This window comes from Cyprinus carpio, chromosome B4, assembly GCF_018340385.1.
Source record: "Cyprinus carpio isolate SPL01 chromosome B4, ASM1834038v1, whole genome shotgun sequence".
NCBI lineage: Eukaryota > Metazoa > Chordata > Actinopteri > Cypriniformes > Cyprinidae > Cyprinus > Cyprinus carpio.
In genome coordinates, this window is record NC_056600.1 from 32,525,596 (window position 1) to 32,534,501 (window position 8,906).

General features: G+C 37.1%; 1 pseudogene; it reads left to right on the forward strand.

Moving 5' to 3' along the window:
* The first annotated feature begins 6,454 nt into the window (after window positions 1–6,454).
* Window positions 6,455–8,569, forward strand: LOC109076303 (annotated as a pseudogene).
* Window positions 8,570–8,906: the final 337 nt, after the last annotated feature.

Genomic DNA, 8,906 nt, shown 5'->3' on the forward strand with positions numbered 1-8,906 from the left:
CAAAAAATGCATGTGCATGTCCTGAATAGATGATTCAATGATAAATACTTTTTTAACCTGCAGTTGTCACCACCTCCTGGCAGAAGAGGATAAGTGTTACAATACAAGTGATTCTTTTATTGTCTACATTAGCGATAAAAATTAGTGTTTATACCCAAACTATAAACTTTTATCCTAGTATTTCTGTTTTTAAATGTATGTAACACAGAAGCAATGATCATTATGTGGTTGAAAAAACTGTTTGTGTTGCTCTTTCTGGATCAACAGCAGCATGTATGCAGATTTCTTTTTTATTACTTTAACACCTGTTTCACATCATAACCATCAGTGGAGCATGAGCAGCGCAATGTGAATCGTTGACATTCAGGAATAAGATTTCATGGGTGTTTGAATGGATTAATTACAGGTCCTTCTCAAAAAAATTAGCATATTGTGATAAAAGTTCATTATTTTCCATAATGTAATGATAAAAATTAAACTTTCATATATTTTAGATTCACTGCACACCAACTGAAATATTTCAGGTCTTTTATTGTTTTAATACTGATGATTTTGGCATACAGCTCATGAAAAACCAAAATTCCTATCTCAAAAAATTAGCATATCATGAAAAGGTTCTCTAAACAAGATATTAACCTAATCATCTGAATCAACTAATTAACTCTAAACACCTGCAAAAGATTCCTGAGGCTTTTAAAAAACTCCCAGCCTGGTTCATTACTCAAAACCGCAATCATGGGTAAGACTGCCGACCTGACTGCTGTCCAGAAGGCCATCATTGACACCCTCAAGCGAGAGGGTAAGACACAGAAAGAAATTTCTGAACGAATAGGCTGTTCCCAGAGTGCTGTATCAAGGCACCTCAGTGGGAAGTCTGTGGGAAGGAAAAAGTGTGGCAAAAAATGCTGCACGAGAAGAGGTGACCGGACCCTGAGGAAGATTGTGGAGAAGGACCGATTCCAGACCTTGGGGGACCTGCGAAAGCAGTGGACTGAGTCTGGAGTAGAAACATCCAGAGCCACCGTGCACAGGCGTGTGCTTTTGAACCAGAAACAGTGGCAGAAGCGCCTGACCTGGGCTACAGAGAAGCAGCACTGGACTGTTGCTCAGTGGTCCAAAGTTCTTCGGATTTCGGATGAAAGCAAATTTTGCATGTCATTCGGAAATCAAGGTGCCAGAGTCTGGAGGAAGACTGGGGAGAAGGAAATGCCAAAATGCCTGAAGTCCAGTGTCAAGTACCCACAGTGAGTGATGGTCTGGGGTGCCATGTCAGCTGCTGGTGTTGGTCCACTGTGTTTTATCAAGGGCAGGGTCAATGCAGCTAGCTATCAGGAGATTTTGGAGCACTTCATGCTTCTATCTGCTGAAAAGCTTTATGGAGATGAAGATTTCGTTTTTAAGCACAACCTGGCACCTGCTCACAGTGCCAAAACCACCGGTAAATGGTTTACTGACCATGGTATTACTGTGCTCAATTGGCCTGCCAACTCTCCTGACCTGAACCCCATAGAGAATCTGTGGGATATTGTGAAGAGAAAGTTGAGAGACGCAAGACCCAACACTCTGGATGAGCTTAAGGCCGCTATCGAAGCATCCTGGGCCTCCATAACACCTCAGCAGTGCCACAGGCTGATTGCCTCCATGCCACGCCGCATTGAAGCAGTCATTTCTGCAAAAGGATTCCTGACCAAGTATTGAGTGCATAACTGAACATAATTATTTGAAGGTTGACATTTTTTTTGTATTAAAAACACTTTTCTTTTATTAGTCGGATGAAATATGCTAATTTTTTGAGATAGGAATTTTGGGTTTTTATGAGCTGTATGCCAAAATCATCAGTATTAAAACAATAAAAGACCTGAAATATTTCAGTTGGTGTGCAATGAATCTAATTTTTATCATTACATTATGGAAAATAATGAACTTTTCACAATATGCTAATTTTTTGAGAAGGACCTGTAGTGGGTCATCTTATCTTAAACGAGTTCTGTCACTGTCTAGTAACGTTAGTGATGGAGGAACGGATCTTTTCGAAACTCCGAATCAACTGAATCAAATGATTCACTGTTTTGAATCAAAACAGTGTAATGCAACGAGAAAAACTAACACGTGTAACTTACACAAAACAACTGCAACTGTTTTCATGAAAGTGGAATCTATTAAATATAATCTACAAATCAGCAACTACTAAATAACAAATCTTAATACAAATATGAACCTGCTATATCATTTGTGTCCCTTTATTATTTAAGTGCTAGTTTTTTTTTGTGTTTGTGTAGGTAATGTAAGTCCATTAACTATCTCTCTGACTGACTCCCTCGCCAGTGCACTGACTACTGAACTAGGGAGCAGATTGAGACGCACCCAGAGATTTAATTTGCATTTATTTTTTTTTCAGCTAATTATTCTTAATCTTAAACAGGACAGTGTCCAAACACACAGAAAAACTCCTGAAGCGGTTGAGATCCATGTGACACACTGTTATAAAGATGGCGTTTATTAAAGAGGAGAGTGAACACATGAAGATTGAAGAAACATTCAGAGTCAAACATGAAGAAACTGAGGAACAAACAAAGATGGAGTTTATTAAAGAGGAGAGTGAAGACATGAAGATTGAAGAAACATTCAGAGTCAAACATGAAGAAACTGAGGAACAAACAAAGATGGAGTTTATTAAAGAGGAGAGTGAAGACATGAAGATTGAAGAAACATTCAGAGTCAAACATGAAGATACTGAGGAACAAACCGGTTTGTTTTCATTCTCAAAGCTGAACTCACTCATTTGATCCTGATTAAAATGTCCAGGGGTCTCATTTATAAAACTCTCTGTAGATTTCATCCTAAAAGTGTACGTAGGCACAAAAGCTAGATTTTGCCAGAACCTGCACAAAAATCCCTTTATAAATCTCAGCCAGGGGAAGATTTTGCGTAAGTGCATCTCCACCCTGACTCCTCCCCGAAATCACCATATATGGAGCTTACAACGCCTAGTTTTACTATGAATAACCTCATCTGCATATCATTTCCATGCATATTCCCATTCACGTGACACCATATTAATACCGTTAAAGGTTCAAGACATTAAGGAAATATGAGATATGGACCATAAATGCTATTTGTGCCATACACAATTTTTATTGATAAAAATAATCCAGTATCCTTGTTATTTTTTAGCATGAATATATAAAAATAAAAATCCCTAAAAACAAAACTGTTTAAAATAGATCTCGGATAAATATTTTAGAATATAGTTTGTTTCATTGCTTTCCACTGAACGAATAGTATTTCAATTGTTTTAAACAATTAATATCAAATTAAATTGATTACATTTATTTGTTATTTTTAGCCTATATTTATTGCAGTGTAAATAGAATTGTCTTACTCGCGGCTCACTGACAAAGTAGCCTATTTTAAAAAGAAAACATGCAAATTACTATTTTCTTCAAGTTGTATCCTTCAAATACAGTGGTATTTTTCATAATGTTGTGGAGATGCCTTCACACAGCATTAACACCTCCGTGCAGCTGCGGTTATACAGTAAGATATTATCATTGGACGTATTCAAACCAGACGATATAGACTGTTCGACCACTGAATCCAGCAGTGTCCGCCATAATATCGAAGTAAGTGCGCATCATTGATCATTGTTCTCACTAAAATATTTTTGCATAGCATGAGATCTGCAGTTTAGCTTAAAGATGAATTATTCTGTACCTATATCACTCCTCGCTGTCATTAAAACAGCAAACCACAGGAAAAGTGATCAAACGCATTTTTGTTTAACTTCTGCGTAATGGCTTTATGTATTTAAAGTGCTTATCTCCATTAATGAGAGTGGAATATTTAATGTAAATGTGTATATTGAAATAAAAACAGTATTTAAAATCGTTGCTTGCTTCATTACTTTTCTCACGTAGGAGAAAGAGTTTGTACGCATGGTCTAGAATGTCCGTAAGGTGCGTACATATTTACGACAAGTTTATTTTTTATAAATCCCGATATGTGCGTACAAAATTGCGTACCCAATTTCTATGACTATTTTGTGTGTACGCAACGTTTATAAATGAGACCCCAGCTCTACAGAAAAAACTTATTTTATGTAACATTAAACCCAGTGTTTGCTTGAAGCAAAAAATGACACTTCAGTTTTTAACTTGACATTTGTTTTATTTGTGAGTGATTTTCCTGCAATCAACAAAAGTGCCATACTAATATATTAACATATCTGAATGTAAATAGCAGTAAATGATCATTAAAACAAACAATAAATAGTAATATTTCAGAAAAACCAGCCTACTTATAAAATAATAATAAATTTCTCCTGTTTGAGTCACTGTATGCTGTTTATCTTTTTTTTTATTTAAAGCTCTTTGGTGAGCAAATAATACAGTCAATGACCAGTAACTTCATAATGAACTGCTGCATAATAAAATCAAACTGATGTTTTTGAGCGACACAAACAGTTGATATCAAACACCTAATCGTCGCACTAAAGAAAGCCTCTGTAGTGACTTTCACATCTTCTGTCATCCTCAGCAGCAGTAAATCATCAGAAGTTGATGTAGGATGAGTGTTTCTTCTCCTGAACTCATGTAGCAGCACACGAGTGGGATCTTCTTCACATTAAGACACACAACAGAAATGTGAGGAACAAACTCTCAGTGGACTTCTAGGAACAGGAGGATTTTTACAGAGAGACTGAGACGAGCTCATTTATGATGCTGTTTATTGCTTATACAGGTGCATCTAAAAAAAAAGGTCATTACTGAAAGGGCTGGCTGTTCACAGAGTGCTGTATCAAAATATATTCAAAGAAAGTTGACAGGAAGGAAAAAGTGTGGTAGGAAAAGGTGCACAAGAAACAGGGATGACCACAGCCTTGAGAAGATTGTCAGGAAAAAGCCGATTCAAGAACTTGGGAGAGCTTCACAAGGAGTGGACTGAAGCCGGAGTCAGCACATCAAGAGTCACACGCTCAGACGTCTTCAGGAAAAGAGCTACAGGTTTCACATTCCTAGAACCAAGCCACTCCTGAACCAGAAAAAACATCAGAAGCATCTCACCTGGGGTAAAAAGAAAAAGAACTGGACTGTTGCTCAGTGGTCCACAGTCTTCTTTTCAGATGAAAGTAAATTTAGCATTTCATTTGGAAATCAAGGTCTGGAGGAAGACTGAAGAGGCACAGAATCCAAGCTGCTTGAAGTCCAATGTGAAGTTTCTGAAGTCAGAAAAGATTTGGGTGCCGTGACGTCTACTGGTGTTGGTCCATTGTGTTTTATCAAGTCCAAAGTCAATGCAGCCATCTACCAGGAGATTTTGGAGCACTTTATGCTTCCATCTGCTGACAAGCTTTATAGAGATGCTGATTTCATTTTGCAGCAGGACTTTAGCACCTGCCCACAGTGACAAAACCACTTCCAAGTGGTTTGCTGACCATGATATTACTGTGTTTGATTGGCCAGACAACTCACTTGACCTGAACCTCACGGAGAATCTATGGGGTATTGTGAAGAGGAAGATAAGTAACATCTGACAAACAATACAGAGGAGCTGAAGGCCGCTATCAAAGCAACCTGGGCTTCAATAACGCCTTAGCAGTGCCACAGGCTGATCGCCTCCATGCCACACCGCATTGAAGCAGTAATTCATACAAAAGGAGGAGCCCCAACCAAGTATTGAGTACATGTACAGTAAATGAACATACTTTCAAGAAGGCCAACAATTCAATAAAAAAAACTTTTTTATTAGTCTTATGAAGTAATCTAATTTGTTGAGATAGTGAATTGGTGGGTTTTTGTTAAATGTGAGCCAAAATCATCACAATTAAAAGAACCAAAGACTTAAACTACTTCAGTCTGTGTGCATTGAATTTATTTAATACATGAGTTTTTGAAGCAGTAATTCGTGCAAAAGGAGCCCCAAACGAGTATTGAGTGCATAATTAAACCTGGTTTGGATCTCTTGCACATTTCTGTTTTATAAATCTTTTTTTGATTGATCTTTGAGAAAATAATCAAATTTTTTGAGATACTGAATTTTTAATTTTCCCAAGCTGTTAAGTCGTAACCATCAGAATTAAAACAAAAAAACTCTTGATATATTTCAGTTTATGTGCAATGAATCTAGAATATAAAAAAAGTAAGCTTTTTTTAATTAAATGACAAAATTAAAAATAAAGACCTTTTCCATGATAATCTAATTTTTTTGAGCTGCACCTGTATATTCAATCACACACTGGCTGTCATAGTTTCATAACAGAGCAACATATTTAGTCTAGTATATGGTGGAATATTTCACAAAAGCTCCTCTAGACTTAATTTCTCTGCTGAACTAACAAGCTGTAGACACTGATGATTTGTGGAGGTAAATTAAATGCTACGTGACATTTTATTTCCACACTGTTTGTTGATGTCTTTCTCCGGTTGAAACACTGATTGAACGATTAAAACTAGTAAAGAGGGAAGGAATGATCGCATTCACTCACGCTCCGCTCAAGTCTGCATTTTCATCATGTATTTGTATCACTGAGTCTGGTCTTCATTAAAAATAGGCTACTTGATAAAAGATGCCATTAAAGCTAACATTTCAAAATCTTTGTTGTTTTACATTAATTTGGAGATTCATTGTGAAATTGTTTTTTCACAGTTATTTTTTTTTTTTAATTGATTGACAGCACTAATCTAAATGTTTTGAAATCTGTTGCTTTGTGCCATTAAACTGGTGTTAACTTGTATTTGTCTCTTTTCACCTCAGACCTGATGACGCTGAAAGAGGAGAGTCAAGAACTGAATGAAACTCAAGAGAAAGATCAAAAAGAGAAACGGCCTGATTTCATAATGGAAGAAGAATCGATTGGTTGCTCACCGACTGAAAAGACCTCCTTACCCAAAAACGCTCAAAAAACACAAACTACAAATCTTGATTCCCACTTGAGCAATCATGCTGGAGAGAGACCTTACACCTGCCAACAGTGTGGACAAGTTTTCAATCGAAAAAGAAGCCTTAAAGTCCACATGAAAATTCACATTGAAAAGAAACAGTTCACATGCACTCAGTGTGAAAAGAGTTTTACACGGAACTATTACCTTAATGACCACATGAAAATTCACACTGGAGAGAGACCTTACACCTGTAAACTGTGTGAAAAGAGCTTTACCCAGAAAAGTCAACTTAATGTCCACACGAGAATTCATACTGGAGAGAAACCATACACCTGCAAACTGTGTGGGAAGAGTTTCAGACTAAATGCAGAGCTCAAGACTCACATGATAATGCACACTGGAGAGAGACCTTACACATGTAGTCAGTGTGGGAAGAGTTTCACACAAAATAGTCAACTTATAGTTCACATGAGAAGTCACACAGGAGAGAAGCACCTGCAAACTGTGTGGGAAGAGTTTCACACTAAATAGATATCTTAAGAATCACATGATTAATCACACCGAAAAGAAACCATTCACATGCTCTCAGTGTGGAAAGTGTTTTACACAGAAAAGAGCCTTTGATGCCCACATGGTAATTCACACTGGAGAGAGTCCTTTCACCTGCCCTCGATGTGGAAAGAGTTTCCGACTAAAAGAAAACCTCCAGAATCACATGAGAATTCACACTGGAGAGAAGACATTTGAATGTCAGTGTGGAAAGAGCTTTACACAGAAAAAACGCCTCGATACCCACATGAGAGTTCACACTGGAGAGAAGCCTTTCACCTGTCCTCAGTGTGGGAAGAGTTTCACCAATAAAACAAACCTAAAGACTCACATTAGAATTCACACTGGAGAGAATCCATTCACATGTGATCAGTGTGGACAGAGTTTCAGATATAATGCAAACCTTATTACTCACATGAAGATTCACTCAGAGAAGAGTTTTACAGACATGAATCAACTTCAGGATCATGTAATAACTCACAACTGAGAAAGCCTTTCATGTGCCATCACTGTGGAAAGAGTTTCACAAGAGAAGGAAGCCTCAAGATTCACATGAGAGTTCACACTGGAGAGAAACCTTACAAGTGTCTTCAATGTGAGAAGAGTTTCACGTCAACGCAGCATGAAACATCATTTGTGAACTCCTGAGAAGAAATTACCATTTTCCTTCGTGTGCAGAGGTTTAGAAAAAAAGGAGGGATTTCTACAATCATCTGTGCATTCATTCTGGAAGACAATTCAATTGTAGTCAGTGTAATGATGTAATAATTATTTGCCATCCACTGAAAAGTCATGCGAATGTAAGACCCAGTTTGTGGTTTGTTGAAGAGTATGACAAGAAAAAATGTTCCAAAAAATGCTACATCTGATTGTTACCTTCATGACTACTTTTCTTGCATTCTTCATCTCTTCATGCTTCACCCTAAGGCATTTTATTTTCTTTAGTGCATTTGTACTCCTGCGGCCATACCTGATCATCGTCTTTGCTGTAGTTACAGTAGATTCCCTCAGATTTTGAGTTATGTCACTCAATTCCATGTGTTGATTTCCTTTGAATCAAAATAGTAGTCAAACTTTTACCTCGCTGGGAAAAGCAACAATGTAACTGGAAGATTACAAATAAACTGACATAAACCGAACAAAATAACTTGTTCCCATTGATTGTAGGTATATTTTAGATTATTGTTTAGTTAATTTCAATTTAATGTTGTAATATCTGGATAAGTTTACTGTAAAGAGAGATTCAGTAGTCTAGTCATAGAGAGGTGATACAGTGTGTACAAGAATTTCTACACATTGTATATTTAGAGTAGGATGAAGGCAAGCAATGTTATGAAGGTATAAGGGGGCTGATTTGATAAGTTAGTCAATGTGAGAAATAAAAGGTGAGAGAAAGAATGAAAATCATACCAAGATCTCTGATAGCACTGGAAGTCCCAAAACACCAGCATTATTAACCAATTAAACAGAGAGGTT